Raw genomic sequence first — 21,963 nt, 5'->3', positions numbered from 1 at the left:
AACTCTCATCTTTAAACGAAATTACATTTTGAGACCTTTATAATTTTTTTTTGCAATTTTTCATTTTAAGCATTGTTGTTAATATTGCTATTTGTTATGTATGCATAAATATCAAAATGTATATAAAAATTGCATGAAACATGATTTATCGTACAGCAATTCACTGAGCATTATTGCAGTTATTATTGCATGCAAAAATTGTTTGTGAATATGCAAATTCCCAAAAAATACGATAAACAGCACAATGTATGGATAGATACATTTATGAATATGTAGAATGAGTACAGAGAACACAGACCTATTTTCCATTCCTTACTATTTATAGCAAGAAAGAATAAAATATTCAAATATTTTGAAAGATTTAAGACATTGCAGTAAAAAATGTTTAAAGTTATCAAATTTAATTTCATAGTTACTCTTTAATAAACAGAGATTCATACTAGATCTCTTCTGTTCTATCTTTCAAAAAATAGAAAAAAAAAAACAATTGAAATGTAATCTCGACCATCCAACTAAAACTCATTCATTCCGAAATAAAATTAAAAAAAAATAAATCTGCTGCTGAGCATCGATTATTTTTTGCTCTATTTATGAATTTTCAAAAAAGAATTTAAGCCAAAGCATAAATCAAATGCACTCATTCATTTACATATAAGTACACCAAATGGACCCCATTTGCGTTTTTACAATTTTCATTTATTCTGCAGTTGAAAATCATTTTGTGCTCATTTAATCCTGATTAGTGCGATTTCATCCATGTTTATATTTTTTACTATGCGGTACGCCACGAATTGCTGTCTTTGTTGTTGTTGCCAATGTTGTTTTTACAATTTTCTGTCGTTTTTTTTTCACAAAATAAAATTTTAAATGAAAACACAGAAAATGCAAATAAAACGTAAATATATTGTGAATAAGTATTGAATATCATGCGGTAATTTAATGCTTGTCCGAGACAAGTTGTGTATAATAGATTTTGTGAGCAAATTGACGCAAAATTGAATTTGCACATTAAACAGAAAAAATTATTGAGTTTGTCCTATTTCAGTTTTTATGAACTTTATATACAAATTGATTCTAATGGTTTATCATTAATCCTTAGAGTGTTAATTGTTGATCTACAATCAAAATATCTGTTAATATCAAATAAGACCCGAATCTTTTATCAGTAGCATTTACGATTTTTATTTAGTACCTTACATCATAAATCTTATCCATTAATTAATAAAACTCAACATCCTTTTCATCCCAAAAAAGACAAAAAATAAACCACTTATTGTACAATTCAATAATTCATGACGTTGAAAAAAGGGAGAAATTGTTGTATTGCTTTTTAATTGAAGCATGTATGCATTTATGAAATATTCAGAGATGCAGAAAAAAATTACTCGACATACGAAAAAATAAATGTATTATTATTCATGCAATGTGTACAAGGAAACACAAGGGGGAAGGGAGGCAAAATGAACAAAAAAAGTTTATGGAAAAATAATGTTTCGTTATCGAAGCGTCGAGTGCGAGAAGTTGATTTAGCACGTGACACTTTTTCAAGTGGATTCATAACAGTCAATGTTTGACATGTATGCTATACGTTATGCTACTTGAAATGAAAAAAAGATTTCAATTAACTTACAGGCAAAAAAGGAAAGGTTCAATGAATGACTTGCAATAAAAATGCGGAAAATTTTTCATCCCAGGATTGTCAACTTAAATTATCTGGGGTGAAATTGATGAGAATATTTGTCGATTTTAAAAAAATCTGATTGACATATGCTCTTATTGAACACATAAATTCCGCTCCAATTTTTTGAATCAAATTCTAACGTTAAAAAATTTACAATTTATAGACATCACTCATAACAACAGTTTCTAAACCTCACAAAAAAGAATTCATTCCCTTTAAAATAATCGAATTTTATCAAAACACAAGACAGTTGTGCTTTTGTTTCTAATGCCGATTGCATTTCATTTCACTTTTCGTCTAGATAGAGGGAAGTCAGACTTCACTGTCAGTGTCAATTCAGAGAACACTACTTATATATTCTAGATATCATTCGCACATATGTACATTTATATCCATACACAAAACTCCTGATAAAATGTTACATGAAAGCAATGAAAGTCATTGGGATATCTCGTCATGCAATATTACATATTGAACAATGAGCGTAATATAGGCGAACAACATGACGACAACGACAGTACAAAAAAAAATATAATCGATTGATTTTTTTCTGCTCTCATATTTTTTTCAGCCATAGTACTGATATGTGTTTTGTAGACGAAAAAGAGATGGAGGTTGGTATTCAGGCAAGCAAGCAAGCAAGCAGGCAGGAAGGCACAGGAAACAGAGGATGTGATTGCGCGCTTACTCATCATAATATATGACTGGTATGAGGTGTTGATGTTTTTTGCCAATGTATATTCATTGTATACATAAAGAGCTTTTCAGCATAAAGAGATTAGTGGATTTATTAATTCAGTTTGATGTAGCTTTAAAAATAATATTGTAGTAATATTGAACGCATATTGGTCGCATAATACAAAACGTCGGTGGATGTGGATAAAAGGGAAAAACAGAGAACAACAGTTGAAAAGGTGGAAACAATAAAGCCCCATTAACATCGTTTGGTCAAGCATGAAAAATCCGCTTTACTTTGTTATTCACTTTTACACATATTCATTGTATGATATGTATTTATACTTCAGCACATATATGCGCGACACAATCACATGAAGAGCATTGAAGCTTAAAACCACACAGCTACTTTACATCAATTTGCTTATCCATGATTACGATTTTATGCGATTAGTTTAGTGCAATGAGCAGGAATATATGAATGGTAAGGATTCCTCAATGGAAAATTGTTATCTATGAATGCATCCAGAACCAGCGTATTATATGGTCAGAAATTATTATTCTTTAATCCTTTCGTTTAGTAATAAGCTTTTAGTATCAGTTTAAAGACATTTAATATCTAAAAGGATGCTATAAACTAGACCTCAAGCTATCTTATTTACCATAAACAGGTCGTAAAGAAACCGCAATTTCAATTTTAGTCAACATGGGTTTGTGGACTATCTAAATTTTGTCAAACATCAAAAGTTAGACTTGTATGATTTTTGGCAACCAGTATGTATGATAAAATTGTATCAGTTAATGACTCCTTTTCAGATTTAATGAAAGTCTAGCTTAAATGTTCTAAATGATTAAATGAGAATTTTCTCACAATAGAAATCAGAAACTTTTTACATCTAAAGAAACACAACCGTCATCTTGTAATAATAGAATGTAAAAGTGCCAAAAAATCACATCTCTTGGTCATTCGCCAAAAATGGAGTTGTAAAAACATCATCTACGATTGAAGAACTAATCAAAAACTTTTGTACTAATTGCCACATAATTAGTCAAAAAAAGTACAAGAATTGAAGATGTGGCAAACAGTGAAGGAAGTAGTAGAAGAAGAAAAAAAAAATGATAACTTTTACCAGATGACAATAAGGATTTGTTGATAAATGACGTGAATGTTTCTTGTCTAAAAATATCTTTTAATGGTGCATTAAAACAACAATAGCTTATTATGTGAAGGAAAAAATCAATAAAACTTCAAAAATAAACATTATTTAGAATCAACGCCCTTTTCATTACTGACAAAGTTTATACACACAAAACTGCAAATGATAAAGTTTATTTATTTTTTCCTTTTCTCGGTTCTTTTCATCTATACACCATACAGCTTATGAAAATAGCACACAGTGGTAAAAAAGAGAAAGAATTTATATATAGAAAAAAGTCCTTTTAAGCTTATCAACATGTTTTCTCGCGCGAAATAAAAACAACAAGGATGAGCATAACAACCATTGAATAAAACACAGAGGAAGCATTTAAAAGGCATGAAAAATATTTTTTCATTTTCATACTGTATACAATAGCTCTCCTTTTCCACATTCAACCACGATGAGCTTTTTTATTTCTCATATCATTTACTGTTGATCTATAACTTTTATTAGCCAAGAGAATTTTTTTCATTATTAAATCTTCTTTCTTTGTTGCGCTTGTATTTACTCGAAGAGGATTTATTTTTTTTAGAAAAAGTTTATAAATCTCTTAATGTAGTTGTTATTTTTATAATAATGTTTTAAAATTAAACATCTTTTGAGTGGAAGGATTCTATAAAGGATTGAAGTATGTTAAAGTAGAAATTTGATCAAAACTGTACCTCAGCATTTTTCAACCTTCTTTCTTTGGCGAATTTTCTAATATCTATGATATTTGAAGAATTTTTGGGTAACCATTTAGCAATTTACCAGATTCTACAGCAACTAAATTAATTTTGGTCGGTCAGCCAAAAACCTCATCTTACAACACATTGACTGTGCAAAATTTTAAGGAGCCCAAGGATATTGTGACACTCAATTTGAACACTAATCCCCTAAGACATCCAAAAAATCTTGGATGACATTATTTAAGGAAACTATTATTCACCAATCTTCATGCAACATGGTAGCTTGATGACTTTCACCCATTTAATTTATGAATATTTTCCCAAAAAACATAATAAAGCAAAAAATTTTCTTCCTTTAAAATTCTTATGCAGCATTAAACAACATATTTCATTTGCAAAAATATAATTTTTCTCTTATGCTCGGTTTCCAGCGTAGCAGCAACATTTTATAATCCCTTGTTTCGGTGTATATTTTGCATTTTTAATGCTCTTTTATCATTCATCAGAGTAAAAAACTACATTTTTTAGTCGGATCGGTTGATGGAATTTTTTTCCCTCTCTTCGACATTTTACGTTTTTTTGGTCTTCTACATTTGCTGTAATAATTTCTCGTCGAAAAAAAGGGATGTGATGTGATGTCTACAGATTTTCTACATTCCCTTTTACTTTATCGTATTTGCTAAAAGTGCCAAGAGAATTTCTTGATGAATTGGTGTATGTCGTGAAGTTATATGATTTAGTAAAACCTGGACATGAGACAATGCTTTAAGAAGCAAGCTCTTTTCTTTGAATGCACAGGTCTTCACTTCCTGACTCAGACATCAGCTGAATTTTTTCCTTCTTTACGTTGTTGATAAACGCTTTTTATGCAAAAGTCAAATCCAGTTAAATGAATAAAAAAAGATTAAAAAAAAGGAATAAAATCCACATGAAGGAAAATTTAAAATGCAATATCGTGAAGTGACAAAAAATCATGAACCCCGTAATTCATTTTTATCTAAAAGTTTCCTTGATTGTTTCTAAGTCACACTAAACTTTCCTTTAAAAAAACTGAAAAATTCTCTCAAGGAAGTCTCTTTTAATTAATACAAAAATTGCAATCCATCTCTACATCTCCTATTTCCAATTTATTTCCCATCGACAATGACACTCGACCATGAAAATTTTCACACCTCGTGGATCGTAATTTCCCTACAGTTCTTTTTTTATCTTCCTCATATCATGAATTTAGGTATAAAATTACGGAAAAAAATAATGGCATAACATTAAGAATAAAGTATCATTCCTGTTGTGAAATGAGAAACAACAACGAAAGAATCAAAAAAAAACCCATGTAAAGCATAAAGGCAAATGCAATGCAATAAAAGTGCAATAAATCACATAAATACGAAAACACTAAGAGTGCACTTTGCAGTGAAATGAAAGAAAGGAAAGAGCATGATATCATTTGCACAAGCAAGTGGGGTAATTAAAACTTTGTTTTGCGCTCTTTTCCTGTTTTCAACTCTTCATATCACTTTATCTATCTTTCTTCAGTTCTACACTGTTATGCTTGGGATTCTTATTTTTTTTCATTGCATTTTGCATTTTTTGCACTTTTCATTTTTGCTGTGGCATTTTGAAGCTAATTATTTTTTCCATTAAAAATACTCATCCGCGTTTCATAGGGCATGGCAAATTCTCGGTCGTTATTTTGATAGTAAACATGAGATTTTCCCGGAAAAGTTCTTATTCATTTAAACCATAATTTTTTAATAGTTCTGTAACGTTTTTTTTTTTGTAGCTATTATAGAAATTATGAATAAACATAGTGTAAATTGTTTGTACGAATAACATAAATGAATGAAATGCACATGAGAGCAAATAAAGAAAATAAAAATACGTTAACATACTGTTATATTCAGGCTGAGTAAAAGGAAAACTAAGCAGTAGCATGTGTATGAATGCTTCTGTTTTATTATCATATTCTCTGGTGAATATAGTCCCTCTCATTTTCATGTGAACAAGAATTGATGTTTCGCGACCACAGAAAACTGCATGTGTATGAATGCAATTAAATATACATTTTGAACATGCACACACACAAATTCAATTCACAATATAAATTGTGCGATATGAGTTTTTATGATGGGAATATACACAATTGGCCTTCGAGAATACGGACAGCTGAGAAGAGGAAGCTGCAGCAATAGCGAGATACAAAAATCGAAATAAAACGAATAGTTTGCTTTATAAATTTCTGAATGATGTTTATTTTGCGTAGAAATAAACTTTTCTTGCTTTTCATTTCAATTTGTATTTACATTGCTTGCTGTTAACTATTCATCTATTTTGATATAGTAGCTAAAAAATATTTTATGATTTTCTGACGTGAGAAAAAGAATAACTAATAATGAGTGGAAGAAGCATCGTACGAAAGAAATAATAAATTTCATGGTTTATAAACTGTAATTTAATTCAAGTATTAGTATTAGACACTATAGTGTTCTTATCCGAAAAGTTTGTAGCTGTGAATATTTCTGCCAAATCTTGAGGAAAGGTCCAAATGTATTTAATCTTCATTCTAATTTTATTCATTCTTACGCGTTTAAATACCTCGTGTGCTTTTTAGGCCAGCAATAATATAATATATATATATAAAAACATAAATGAATGGAAGGAAGTTGCTAAAAAGGAAAAAAAAAGATGTTTAAATAAACAACAGCTCTCGCACTCTCTTGAACAAATTATGATTAATTTCCTCCTATGATTTATACAATGGCATGAAGCAAAAATAAACACAAGGAGGATAGTAAAGTAGCACAAAAAGGAAGGAAAGATAAGGAGGAAAAAAGTTTTAATTTTCACGTGAGATTCGATATTTTGCCATCATGTTTCAAGGTTTTTTCACTCTTTTTTGTCGTTTGAATTTGGGGGTAATAAAGGAAAATTGAGACAAGTGAAGACGGGTGAGATTGATTTTTAAATAAATTTTTCTAATCAAGAAATTCCTAAATCTATTGTTAGAGTCTGCACTAAAGTAAATTAGAAATTTGTAAGAACCTTATCAATTAAGAAACTTAATATTATACTTTGAAGGTACAATATTCGTATATATTCTATTAAATACAGACAGAATTTAAATATAATCAAATCCAGTGGAAAATCCTTAAAAATTTCTAAATACTATATTATCATTCATTACATAAACACATAGATATTTTCTCACAATGATCCTGAAATAAAGCTTTCCACTAGGCTAAATTAATTATACTTTTCCTAACAAGGAATTACATGAATCTACAAAAAATCGAGGGTGAATCGTGGAAAAAATGTCCGTAAAAAACATGTTTGTAAAAAGATAAGGTATAAAGTAATGTAATTGATTGAACAATTCCGAAAAATGTTATCGAGAAATGAAACATAAAAGAAATTACATACATTTTAACCCTTTTTCTAGTTTCAACAGAAAATCGAATGTCAACAGTTACCGATAATGTCTTCTTTATCGAAAATGTCTATAAAGTCCTTTTTTTTCAGCCTCAAACCAATTCCGCAATACAATATGTTTGTGTGTTGTATCTATTTCTTTTAGTTTAGGATTGCAGTGTGATTAACCGCAATGTACTATCTAACGTCGACGAAGGAAACAACAGCAAAAAATAATAAAAATGCCTTTCAATATTTCAAATGACAGCACAAAACCATAACTTTTGCCTCAATCTGCTAATGCACCTTGAACATGACACGTGCGCTTCCCTGCATAGTTCTCTTTCTCTGTCTTTTTTTCTCGACACCACCGCAGAACAAAATATTTTTTAAATAAAAAATCAACCAGAATGACAAAATAATAAGAGTATAAAATGTTTAATGTCAACAGCGCAATATTGTTTTTCATAAATTTTATAGGGAAAAAAAATCTTGCTTTCCTTATATTCTTGCCTTTCTATTGAACATCGAGGGTAAGCACGAATTTAAAATTTATTTCATAAGATAGAATTGACAAAATTGACATGAAAATTTAAATTTCCATTGAAAAAAACTTTTATGATTTTAAAGTTCGTTGTATTTTCATTTTGGATTAGATAATTTAACAGAATAAAACTGGAAGTTTAATGGAAGTTAGAGACAACTCACAGTTTTGTCGTTTTGGATTATAGTGAATGGCAGCTAAACTTGCAGTTTATTGAATTTTTCTTTTCCGTGTCGACACATGTAAAATTGTATTCAAAATCATTTATAAGAATACAAAAGCCTAAAATTCAATTTTCCTGAGGCAATTTAACAAAAATGGATCAATCATTAACCGAAATCCCAAAAACTCATTCTAAGAAAAGCAAGATATTGCATTCACCTTCCGAATCAGGAGGATTTTTTTTTTCATGTTGAACCATGATAACGAACATAATTTTTTGTTAATCTATCTTACTTTTTTTTGTTTTACGTGTATAACTGAATTATTAAAGTAATTTTATCTGACTTTAAATTCCATTTGATAGGAAGGAAATAGAGAAGTAATGAAATGTAATCTTCACCAGTCGCAATAACATACTGTTATATTCAGGCTGAGTAAAAGGAAAACTAAGCAGTAGCATGTGTATGAATGCTTCTGTTTTATTATCATATTCTCTGGTGAATATCGTGAGTCCCTCTCATTTTCATGTGAACAAGAATTATAAGATGTTTCGCGACCACAGAAAACTACAGACAGATACATGACAATATGCAATTAAATATACATTTTGTAGTACAGAATGAAAATATAATTTTTTTTAATGTGCTTTTTCACCCCAAACAAAACATCCGCATCCATTTTTATTTTTCACTTTTCAGAATTCTTTTCTCCTGTTTTTCTTACTCTGACATCAACCGACCGTATCCACACGAAAAACCCATAATGTGCAAATAGCAATTAAATAAAAATTACTTGAAGGGATAGCAAAAAGCATTACAGAACGGCGCGGAACTAAAAAAAGCAAATCTTCAATGGAAAATATACAAGAATAAAAAAAAAAATGAGCCAACAACCGAGAAAATGAAATAAAGGAAAAGAGTTTCCGTGTATTGATGGTGTTTAGCTAAAGAAAATACGATACTTTATCTTAATTCTCCTCTCCCTTTTAACTTCTGGCCACAACAGCTCCTTTAATTTTATGAACATACAGGATACATAAGCTGCTGCTTGCAAAACTACAATGGATTTTAAATTGAATTTTAATTGAACACTTAATTGTTATTTAATTTCATCTTCATTCATTCATCCATTCACTCTTCATCATGTGATGAAATAAGAGAGTAAAAAAGAAGAGATAGAAGTAAAAAAAAATAATGATGATTCTTTTGTGGCATGGCAAAAGGAATTCGATAAAGTTTGTAAAAAAAACGAAGAGAAACGATTGGAATGAGTTTGAAGCAATTATTGGAATGAAATCATCGACTGAATGAGCAATTGAAAATAATCTTGTGATTATAATTCGAGGTGGCATAGAAATAATTGTAGGTTATAATCATGAAATTACAACGCTATGGGTTTCTTGATTTCAGTTATGATGATGGAAGTAATAATAATAGTTAAGGTCAACAGTTGAATTATCTTTTCTATTCTATTGATGTCTAGGCATGATTTATAGGTTGAATCAAGGAATTTATGAACATATTAATTTTTCTCTTCTTATGGCAATCGAGAGAAAATTTGATAGAATTAAAAAGAATCCAAATGGGTTTTTGTTATAGACAAGTAGAATCAAATTTTGGCACCGTTGACTTTTTGGAAGGATTTTAATGCTTCTAGCAGTTTCAAAAAACTGTATTCAATGCAAGAAATTGAATTATAAATTTATATTTTATTATTTTTTCAAACATGAATTTGCACCTGAAATCAAAGCTGTATAATGAATTTATACATCATAAAAATCTTGATCAACTGCAACTTTTTCATATTGAAATCTCGCGTTTATGTCAAAAAATATTTTCCTTCTGTATTTGTATACCGTAGTTAATAAATTTTGTAAATAAAGAACAACTTCAAAGTCTTTCAAAAGTACATAAATCAGCTCTTGTACAGTAATTTGACCGGGTGATGAATGAACACGTCATTTAAATATATTTTAATTGCACTCATTAAGGAGAATGAGTGAAGAAGAAAGAAGTAATTAATTCATGAATTATTGCTTCACTGCAATGCCACAGTGTATAATTTTCTGTAATTTTCTCCCACAATTTTCTTCCTTTATAATACTTTCCGCTTTTTTTGTGTTTATCAATTTAATGCAAGCACTTTTCAATTAACACTTATGCCGTAATACACATTTTCAATACCACCTGTTTCATCTTTCACGCGACTTCTCCTTGGCATTTTTTACCCTTTTTTCTTGGTTCTTCATGCAAAATAAGACGACAATAAGAAAATTTTCTTCATAACTTGTTGTGCTCTTCTTCTTTTCAATTTTTGTTGCATTTATAAGCAACATAACTTTTGGTTTCCTTTCTTAGTTTGCGTTATTTTTGGTTTTAAAACTTTAAAGATATTTTTCATTTATGCAATTTTTAGCACGAACTTCTTGCAATTTCTTATGGATAGATTCTTTAATTTTGTTTTTGAACAAATTTTTATTTTATTTTATTTTTTTTTTGTGAGAGATGAAAGGAAAATTTACCAGGAATAAATTTAACTAAACGTTAAAATTGTTGAAATGTTTTAACATAGGTACTTTTTTTAATATTAAACGTGAAAAAAAAGTTCATTGATTTTACAATATTATACAGTTAATCTGTTAATGAAATTTTGTTGAAATTACTTTTCCTTATAAATTATTTTTTTATGTGTTAATTATTTATCTTGAATATTCTGGATCTATATTTTAAAGAATTCCTTAAAAATTCTCATATTCATGTTGTTTGAAGTCGACATTTATTCATCAATTTTGAAATGTAAAAATCAACTTTTTTAATTGTCTTCAAGCAAATTTCATTAACAATTTAAATAGCTTTAAAAATCGATTTAATTGATCATTTTCTTACAAATTAATTGAATATGCTACACAGACATCAGTAGCTACAAAATTAAAATTAAAATTGAAATAGTTTCAAAGAATTGACCAAAGAAAACAAAATCAATGTAATTAGCCTGTTATTATTCCACATGAAACAGTCAAGACTCACAATCAAAAATCCATCATCCCTTAATCAACAAAAACTACAAAGTTCAATTAACGTCAAGTGAATAAGCCTTGTAAATGACTTCCATACTTTTATACATTTTATTGCTATTATGTAGTAAAGTAAAGCTGCAAATGCATGAGATTAAAGCAGCGCAAAAATGAAATAAAGACCCAATTTTCCATGCTTCTCTATGTTCTTTCTGCTTCTCTTTCAGTTCTTTTTGCCCTTCATTCTCTTCAAAAAAAAAAAAAAAATCACAATAACACTTAAGTATGATTATTTCTCTCTATTCTCCTTTCATTTTTTCAACATAATTTGTACATTTTTCAATGCTTGAATGCCTTCATAATGATCTCTAGCTCCCCTCTCTATCTTTCATTCTCTTTCACTCTCTCTCTCTCTCTCAATTTGAGTTACAAGAAGTTTTCAAAAAGTCCGAAAAGAATACACAAAAAAAATTCTTTACTAATGATGCCTTTGTTTTGCCATTGAGTTCTTTTTTATTGCCCATCTAATTATACCCCACCATCAGAAAATATACAAAGCACAAAGGGAATTAAGTTGAAAATTTCTTTTTTAATTTCTTTCGCTTGAATTTTTTTGAAAACAAAAATTTTTTGCATTTTTTTTATGTTGTTTTGTATTTTCTTGCAAAATACAAGAAGAATTATTTCTGCTATGCTTGGATTAAAAAAAGCAGACAAAATTGAGGGGTTGAGTTGAACGATTGAAGCAGAACAGTGAGTAAGGCAATTAAATTTAATTCCATTCCACAGGAAATTGTCTCTTATAGAAGCTAAATGAGGAGCAAGCAAATGGAGATGATGAACAAAAAATGATGATTAGAGGAAGCAAAGGAGTCGATCTGTGCGTTTATCTCTTGCGGCTGTTTAAGGAAATTCTTTACGGGAATATTGAGAAGTTCTGAAAATATTTCATCATAAAAATATTTTTCTAACATCATCCCTAAACCTTTTTTTATCTATATTTTCTTTCACTTCGGCGAATGTTAAAGGAATTTTGACTTTAAATGTTTCAACATTGGAGGAATGGAATCATGGAGTGAAATAATTTTTTATGGTTATTATAAATGTGTGGATTGATTTCTTTCTTATTCTGGTTCATATTTCTTACTGTGAGAATCTGACTTCTATTTTTAGTTTGATTCAAATATTTCGAGTAATCCTTAATAGAGACTCATCGGTTTTAATAAGAAATCCCACCTCGTCTCAAAACACTTTAAGCAAAATCACAACAATATCATTCATTACCTCTGTTCAAGTGAGAAATCCCAACATAGTCGCAATAAAACCTTCACCTTTTTGTTACAAGTGTCGGGTATATGGCGACTATAAAATTCAACAACGGCATAAAGTTAAGAACAACAAAACTCTTATTTCTAGTAAGAAGCACAAGTATTTTACTGATAATTATAATTTTTATGGATTGCCTCGTTTTTATTTTTTGTTATTTCTCTTGTATTAGCCTTCGCCGTGACCGTAAAAAAACATTCCTACAGGAAAAGATTCGCGGTTAATCAAGTGGAAAGATTGAATTTTTTTCTTTATTTCATGTTCACTGGCTTAACGAGAGTAAAAGAATAAACGAATGAGAGTGAGAAAGAAAGAAAAATAACCACAAAAACCGTAATATGGAATGTAATCCACTAAGAAAATGACCTTTCTTTTATAAGGTTTCTCGCCTTTTTCCCGTACCATCGCTATATATTTCGCTTCTAGTTGCTAACCCAACAGGTTTTGAGTCCATCGTGATGCACAATTCTCATCTTTCATGTGAAAATTTATTGCTTTAGTTTATTTTGCTTATAATTTCTTTACTTTACTTCTTTTCCTTCATTTATGCTTCTCTTTTCAGATTCAGATGTGTGTTGTTAATTACATATTGAAAATTGAATAAGCATGAAGTTAAAAATGCATCGTAATTTAAGGTCCTTTGTGTGATTCTTTTCAATATGAAAAAATTCCTTTTCTACAAATGCAATTTGTGTTGGATGTTAAAGGGACGTCGATTGTGTTGTTATTTAAGCTAGGTAAGTTTTTTTTTACTTCTCTTTGTATCACCAACCTTTTGTGTAATTTTTCGAATAACAATTCAACATAATAAATATAAAGTAGAGAGAATAGGAATAAGAAGAAGAAAAAAAAGCAGAAATGAAAGAAGTCGTCTGAATGTTTGAGATTCAAACAAGATAAGAGGCCCAGTTTGTAAACTTAAATATTAATTTGAAATTAAGATAATTACCCTATGATAAAAACCAATTAACTTCTTCACAGCTTACAGGCACATTGTACAGCAAATACAGAAACAGAACACAAATTACTTGCGATAAAAAATATTAGAAATAGTAAAACACGCAATAAATTAATGAAAGAGAGAAAAGAAGAAAAATTGGAATAATTATTGCTGAATGCAGATATTATATTCAACATTTCATGACGGCAGTTTTCCTTTGTTGTATGACACATTCAGACTTTAATTGAATCAAATTATTTTTGAGTTTTTTTCATTGTCATAAAGCGAGAAAAAAAATGTGTGTCTTTGCGAAAGATTTTTTTGCTGTATTTCTTTAAATAGTAATTTTTATTTTGTATTTATTAAATTTTATCTCGGAGAAAAAAAATTAAAATGAAATTTTAAATTTGATGGTATGAACAACCGGTATTTATTAAACATTTCTCATATTTGCCTAATCTTCAAAATAAGAATAAAAATTCTCGAATTTTAAATGAAAGGAACTCCTTCGTTTTATGTATATCCAAAAATTAATAGAAGCTCGATAATTGTTAGCATTATATTATAGCTGGAAATTTAACGTAACTACTTGGGTAAATTAAAATACAATTATAAAGTTTTTCTTTGTAAAAGAATAATAGAAAGCAACCAATAAATCTCGCACAATAAAGTTAAAAACAGTTTTTAATTAAAACCAATTGTTTAGTTTTCTGTTATCACTCACAATTTTGTCTAATTTTACATCACAGAAACACAATAAAAAATTGAAACCAATTTAATCATATACAACTTCAAATTTTTTTCTTAAATAAAATTAATTTAATTAACTCTATTCATTTAAATAACAACAAAAATACTTCTTATCATCACTTGAACCATGAACATACTCTCTTACACACGTCAATATCATCGAGCACAAATTTAAGTAAACTATCATTTTATCATTATTTTCAATGATTTTGTTGTGAAAGAAAGGTGAGTAAAATTTCCGAAAAATTTTAATACAATTGATTTCAATATTTTTCTCGTTATTTTTTATATCAACTCTGATTTTTTTTTATTATTGCGCTTCATCGTTTCTCTCTCATTTTTGTCAGCTTAAACACACAGTACACTTCTTAAGAATTTTTTTTATAAGAATTAGAAAAAGAATGATGATTTTTCAAATATTTTTTGGTTGTGAACTTTTGAAATGTAACTTTGTTTGCTGAATTATCATTCCAAAAATGACTTGTTGTATGTTGATTTGTCTATATTTTTCTATAACAAGATTTGAACATCTTATAAGATGTTAAAATATAAGGTTTTTTACTTTTGGTGACTCCCAAAAAATTGAACAGATAATATCCTTTAAAATTCACATCTTTTTGTGATCTAAAAAAAATTAATTGCAGTATTAAATCCCTCAAAACTCACAATCTTTAAATAGTCAATTTATTTTTATGATTCACAAGAAAATTATTATTATCATCACAAAAAGACGACAGCAATGACATTTGTTGATTGTAGGAAGAAATTCTAATTCTACCTTGGCAAATATCTCGATGTTGATTTAATTTATCTTCTTATCCAAGCAGCAGTCGATAATCCATTAGTTTTGGTATTTAAATATTTTTTTAATCTTCATCCGTAGATCGTTTCAATCAAATTGATTCTTTTACTTTTAATAATTGAATATTTATGTATATGAATTAATTTCTCATTTCTTTATTTTATCTTTTTTCCACTTTTTTTATTCTTAATTTAATTTCTACTCTTTTCGGACAACACAAGATTTTCAAAACAAAAATAAAAACTTTAAAGAACAAAAAAAAATTATCTCGTCAAACACCTGTTTCACGACTATACACTCTTACACTTCTTTTTAATACACTGAATTTTTACTGATTTTTATATGCTTGCTTGTGTAAAATTTTAAATATTCAGATATTTACGAATTTATTTCTCGTGATAACCGCTTATAATTTTACATAGGTACAATTTTTTTGCCGTACCTTATTTTCATTTTATTCACTAAACACATCAGTCATGCCAGAAGTTTTTATTTATTTTTCATACTCCACAAGAAAAATAAAAACAAAAAATACACAAAAGAAACTCTCTATTTTGATTCACGTTTAATTATTGATAATGCGAATTATTGATAAAAGGTTCATCGCCTATGAATCGTCGCTCAGCGGCACTCTAATTAGGCCTTACACGGTCAGATATTATAAATAAATTAAAATGACTTTACTTCTGACTATTATTTCTATTTCTATATATTATTCCTGTTACACCTTTTTTTTCTTATTCCCGAGTCATGATTAAAAACGACCTGTTGTGCAAATTGCCTCCGTTCGCGTTTCTGTTTGAATACAAACTGAAATATGTGATCGACAAAATTGTATTTTTCTGTGTGTTCTATCAAATACGAAAATGAGAAAAAAAAGTTGTCTACTGTCGACAGTCTAATTGGAGAAACAGACTGGAATATGAAATATGCGGGGAGAGACTTGCGCAGATAAGAGAAGAGAGAAAAAATTCTCTCCCAGGCGAAAGCTACACGAAGTGAAGTTGACTGCGAAACATACGAATTCTCAAATCTAGTACGATAATTTGAAGAAATTTATATGACGAGATATAGCACAGCTAGAGATATATAATATACAACACATATATTTTTCTTTCTATGGTCAATGAACATGCTCGATATGTATATAGTCACAGCTCATCTATCGTTAAAAATGAGCAAGACATAAAATTAATATTCTGACACCAGCTTGTCAGCCAGTAGAAAATAAAACACGCAAAATATCACGAAACACAATGCAAATGACCTAATGGCAAACTTTTCTTTTTTACTTTTAATGTGCTGCATGTGTCATTCATTTATTTGCTCTTTTGTTTTTTTTTTCCTTCTTGATTCAGAAACATGAAAAATAAAAAGAATTGACGGAATGAGACAAGTGAAAATGAATAAAAAACTATGCATCAATTAAACAAAACAATTTCCTTTGAAAAAATATTATACTCTGTTATTAGTTTGTTCACGTTTTTTTTTTTATCTGTGTAGTCTACATTTTTTGAACTTTTCACGTGTTTGTTGACATTTACGTCAACGTAATTTTAATATTTAATAAAGGATCCTTTAAAATTGGGAAAAAGAAACACGTGTATCTCAATTGACATTTTATTAGTACACTCAGGAGCGTTGCCAGAGAGGTAGGCTTTTAGGAGCTTGAGCTCTTTTATCAACCCCTAGCAATAAAAGATGAATCATTATCTCTTACCTCAGTCTATTAATATTTAATGAATGCTAATATTTTATTTCTTTTTATTTGATTCTTAAGCATGTTGAAGATGCATAACTAAAAATATTTTTAAAATTAACGCAGTATTTTAATATCTAGGTGATAAACAAGCTTTGAAGACCTCGCAAAAAAATTATCCTTATTTTTTTATCATCTTGGAATAGACAAAAGTGAAGGTTTCTTTTTCTTGCTTGGCAAATATTTTAATAATTACTATATTAAAACTAGTTTATGTATATCATCCCATAAGACAAGATAAAAAAAAATAAAATTGACCTATAAAGACCATTCAACTTTTCATTTGTTTCAAGATTCATACGATAATTATTGTAAGTGAAAGTGAAATTCGAAAAGCTTAGCAAGAACAACAAGAGCTACATTAAAGTGTTATCCGAATCTGCAAACATTTATTAATGGAATAAACAAAACGCGTTATGAATTTATATTTCCATTCTTTAATTAAAATGCGCTTATAATAATAATACATAATTTTTCCTAAACGACGCCAAGTTATAATGAATTTGCTGTAAATCAGACTGTCCCTGAAAAGGTAATTTTTTTCAGTAAAAGTTGATATGTAAAATATAAAACATATTGATAATTTTATGAAGGTCAATTAACACGACAGTGAAAACCTAGAGATGACTTGCAGATCAAGGTGACCAAAATCTGCACTTTCTAGAAATGTTTTTGAAAATTGAGTTTTAAGTTGTTAGAGTTTCGTTTAAAATGTTTTATATCGATAGATAGAATATCGATAGATCAAAATTAGACTTAGAAAATGGTTTACTTAAAAAAAAAAAAAAATATGAACTTCTACAGCGTGCATATTAATACTCAGAATACTAATTTCAAACTTTAGAATTCAAGTTAAACATAGCAAATTAAGTAAATTTTTTGTCTCTAGTAGAATAATAATATATTCATTATTTTGATTAATTATTGGAAATTGTTCAGCGATATTCATCGAGACAGTTAAAAGGCGTGTTTTAAAATTACACGACTAAATTGGTTAGATTATATTTAACATTAAGCTATCCAAGCTCATGAAAAAGATAGCATCTTCTTATTTATTCGAAGCTGACAAGTCCGACCTGACTAAGCGAAACATTATTTCTTTCACACGATATTGACAGTGTGTATGCTATATCGCATTCAGAATAAATTCAGACTGTTATTCAGAGGAAAATATTTTAATCCAGATTGCTGAATGTATACTTTAATAATTTCTGTTATATATTAGGAAGTTATTTAGAATTCTTGTACTTGAAAGAGAACTGATTTTTTATATCTATAAATTCGTCACTTTCATCGCTCTACAATTTATTCATTTCTTATCAGAAGAGAAAAAACTATTCATTTGAAATTATTTTCCAACACCGCATTTTGCGCATACTACGATGCATTTTCTGTGAAGGCCATCAAGGCCATTTATAATATATACCTACCGGATAAAATGAGTTAAATATTGAATGCGAAAAGTAAATTTGTTTATGCCAATGATATTGATTTTTACTCCCTTCCTTCATTCCAACAACATCATAGCTTTTTTTATACATACTCAATTTTTTAAATATTTGAGATAAAAATGTGTGTATTTATAAAAAGAAAAAAATTGCATAATTTTTGAGACGGAGACCTAAATGAGTCCATTCAATTAAGATCATATCGAAAATTAAACAAAAAATAATAATCCAGGAAAAATGTTAAAATTTTAATTACTTTTTGATAATTGACATTTTATTTTTAAATTAAATTAATAATTACGAATTCGACGTACACCACTGAATTTATGAAAATATAAGATGAATATCGACCTTCGAATGGTTTTTTTTAGAAAACTTGAGACTGATCTGCATGAATGATGAGTCTGCTCTCTTTTTGTCGATAACCTTGCGCTGGTCAAGATTATTGACTACAACTTGCACAAATCGTTGATCTTTTTTTGTTAGCACCCATACATTAAAAATATTCTAAACTGTTCCAAGTAAGTCTTCAAAATGTTAAGTTTTTCCTGTTATTTGAGGAATCTTTACAAACTTTTAAACAAAGAATATTAATATGGAAACTTGAGATAAACAATAGTTCAATATCTGTTATAAAAACTACGCTAGATATATTAGTTGATGTTTTTTTTATGTATTGAATAGTAAATTTCATTCTTGGTATAAGAAAAAAAAACTGTTTATCCTTTTTCAATCAATATTCAAGGTGAGCAATCCAAACAAGAATCATCATTCATATGAAGATAACTAAGATTTTAATAAGCGCAGACATTGGAAAAAATTTAACTGTTATTTACGAAATATTTTTAAAAAAAATTGTTCAAGAAATCCTGAATTTATAAAACGTAAAATAATTGTATTAAAAACTTGCATCATGGTTCCCTCTTACTTTTACTAACATCAAATTGTATTTCTTAAACGTTTGATCAAAGTTTTCGCGTCACATTCACTCTAGTCATTTGCTTTTTATAGAATTTCAGGTTTGTTCCATTTTTTTTTTGTTCACACGAAGGCAACTTGAAAATTCAGCATGAGATTTCAATTTTTAATTAATTGGGGAAGACAAAATAAATTTGTTATCCAACGTAACAAATGTTAAGTTTTTAGAATTCGGAATCTCCGTATAGTTTTCATTTTATACATAGCAATAAATTTTTTACTTATTTACTTATATATTATTCATTGACATCATTTGTAAATATTACGTTTTGGATAGATTTCATTTTAGGATACAAAATCAAATCGTTTAGTAATCGTTGCAAAATTTTCACGGTCATGTTGAATTAAAATATTTCAAAGGAAATAAGTAAGTTCAGGAACCGAATAAGGCATTTTTTGATCATTGCGAACTAAGACATTTATCATAATTTACTCATCAATAGTCAATTAATATTTTTTCTTTGTTACATTTTTTTGAATGTTTTTTAGTCAACCTGAATGATATAATTTTATCAACTAAATGTGAAGAAAAAGCTCAAAAAACTTAAAATTTCACTCACAGTAAGTAACAACATCAAAAACTATTAGCTATTATCCAGCAAAGTAAAATTTATATTGATTTTATTTTATAATCTCTATAGAAAATTCTGTTCGTATCCAGTACTTTTTAATCGGCGATAAAGAAAGAAGAAAACAATTTCATTCATCATTAGAAGAAGCTTCTAGTCAGTGGAAATATTACTTCATGAAAAACTAGATCGTTAGAGAAAAATGTTTCTAAAGCGGTTAAAATCCTTTCGAATTACATATGTATTAGTAAGGATCTTTGATATTTGCCAATAAAGTTTATGAAAGTAAAGCTTTTGTTTGGACTCATCAAGAATGCAATTAAATTTAAGTCCTCAATTAAAATTTTTGTGAGCTTTATGTACGTTTTATGGATTAAACTTTTTACTTATACATGATTTTAGATATTGCTATTAAAAATTCTGCATTTTTAATTTAATGATTAAATTGTGCAAATAATAAAAAAAAAAAATTCAAAATATTAATTATGCCAGGAGTTCGACACAAGTTCAAGATTGAAGATATATACATTTTCCGATAATAATATATGAAGGTTGAACCAATAAACATAAAAAATCCGTCGAAGATTATTATGTGATAGTCATCAAAGTCATTTTCAAGAAACGGAAGTTTAAATCGTTAAAAAAACTGAACAAAAAACTTCGGTTTTAAGCGAATAAGTCAAGGAATTGATTGAATTTATCTTCTTGCTCAAGAAATTTTTTTTTGTTTGCTATAGATCCGAGCGATGAAAACTTAAACCTAAGCTCAGATACTTATTAAATATAAGCTTAAAATTTTCTGATGAGTGCTAGGATTTCAAAGTTTGCTTAAAATATCATGTTTGACATACTGTGATCTCAAAAACAATGAAAAGTTCCTTACCATTCCAATAAACTCTTCAAAATTATCAAAAAGCACTCAAGTCAGGATGATTTGAAAATAAAAATGCAAATAGTATCCAATTAAAACTTTAAAATCATTCTTGACCAAGCTTAGTAAAAAATATCTTGAGAAGTTTTGGCATACTTAAAAAAATTTAACTCACAAAATATCTTTAGTGATATCAGTCTGACCGAAAAAACAAAAGCAACACCAACAAAATATGCAAAACATTTTCGTCGATGTGTTGTGTGAATTTGCGGGCAATAATATAAAAAATGGTTAGCACTTTTGTCTGTATTGTTGTCGCATTGCTAATGTATGAAAACTATGAAGGAAAACAAGTAACTGATATTTTCTTTTTGTTAAAAGTTAAATACTCAAAAGACAAGCATTCAGTTCAAATCAGTCGCGAGTAAACTTTCGATTAGTGCGGAGCGATTTAAGTGGAGTGACGACTCGTTGTGTCGAGCTAAAAAATGTATAATTAAAAAAATTTTTTAAAATTTTAAAAAAGTAGAAAAAAAGAGTTAAGAAATAATTAAAAAAAGAAGTAAAAAGGCAAAGAACAAACACTTCAAATACTAAACTCAAATATTGCACAAAGAATATTCATTTACAACTAAGCATAAGTAGCATTAACATCAGCAGCACTTCTCCCTTCTTTTTACTGGAAAAAAAATTCTTGAGCAGAAACTTTCTTCACTTTTCAAACACGAGAAAAAAAAATATTTTATTCTTCACAGAAAAAGTTTCATTTTGCAAAAAGAACTGACTTTAGTGTAATTTTTCATGTTAAAGGAGGGAGAAAGACGTAACAGAAAAAGGAATGAAAAAAGAGTTATTTTTCATTTTGTAATTAAATATTTTTCTGTTAATAACTTTTTCAATTAATATTTCTCGTATCGGGATGTGTTAAATGAAATGGGAATGAGGAGCGACAAGCATACTAGTTTTTTTTCCACGAAAAAAAAGTTTTTCTTCAAGAAAGTTTTCTTTCCTCAAATTTCATACATGTGCTATTAAAAAGTGCTTTTCATTCTATCCTTTTCAATTTCTCTTATGATTTTAACAATAAAAAAAAAATTTTTTTTGTTCTTGAACAAGACGCGTTTTTTGTCGTGCAGCAGATCAAGTTGATGGTTAGAAATATTATTTTGA

General features: G+C 28.3%; 2 protein-coding genes and 1 long non-coding RNA gene across 10 annotated transcripts in view; 2 read left to right on the top strand and 1 right to left on the bottom strand.

Annotated features, from left to right (window-relative positions):
* Positions 1-21,963, bottom strand: part of LOC139086594 (uncharacterized) — a 193,458-nt gene that overhangs the window by 132,218 nt on the left and 39,277 nt on the right. Inside the window, exon 1 of one of the 3 annotated variants that reach the window (XM_070635091.1) lies at positions 15,145-15,962. The exons of 1 other annotated variant lie outside the window; for it this stretch is intronic. The gene's annotated coding sequence lies outside the window, so the exon portion shown is untranslated. Of the gene's footprint in view, positions 1-15,144; positions 15,963-21,963 lie in introns of those variants that run through there. One more of the 3 variants, XM_070635093.1, reaches the window with a different exon arrangement.
* LOC139086596 (uncharacterized) lies at positions 19,609-20,233 on the top strand. The gene is made up of 3 exons (XR_011544037.1): positions 19,609-19,720; positions 19,843-19,914; positions 19,995-20,233. It is a non-coding gene; the product is annotated as an uncharacterized lncRNA (long non-coding RNA).
* The window catches only part of LOC139086595 (very long chain fatty acid elongase 7), a 42,234-nt gene continuing 41,476 nt past the window's right edge, over positions 21,206-21,963 (top strand). Inside the window, exon 1 of one of the 6 annotated variants that reach the window (XM_070635097.1) lies at positions 21,206-21,283. The gene's annotated coding sequence lies outside the window, so the exon portion shown is untranslated. Of the gene's footprint in view, positions 21,658-21,963 lie in introns of all 6 variants that reach the window. The other 5 variants (XM_070635094.1, XM_070635096.1, XM_070635098.1 and 2 more) reach the window with 5 other exon arrangements.

This window comes from Chironomus tepperi, unplaced genomic scaffold (genome assembly GCF_022539635.2).
Source record: "Chironomus tepperi strain 1889 unplaced genomic scaffold, CSIRO-AGI_Ctep_v1 contig_85, whole genome shotgun sequence".
NCBI classification, from domain to species: domain Eukaryota; kingdom Metazoa; phylum Arthropoda; class Insecta; order Diptera; family Chironomidae; genus Chironomus; species Chironomus tepperi.
The sequence above is the reverse complement of the archived record's forward strand: the minus strand, read 5'-3'. Positions and strand labels throughout refer to the sequence as shown.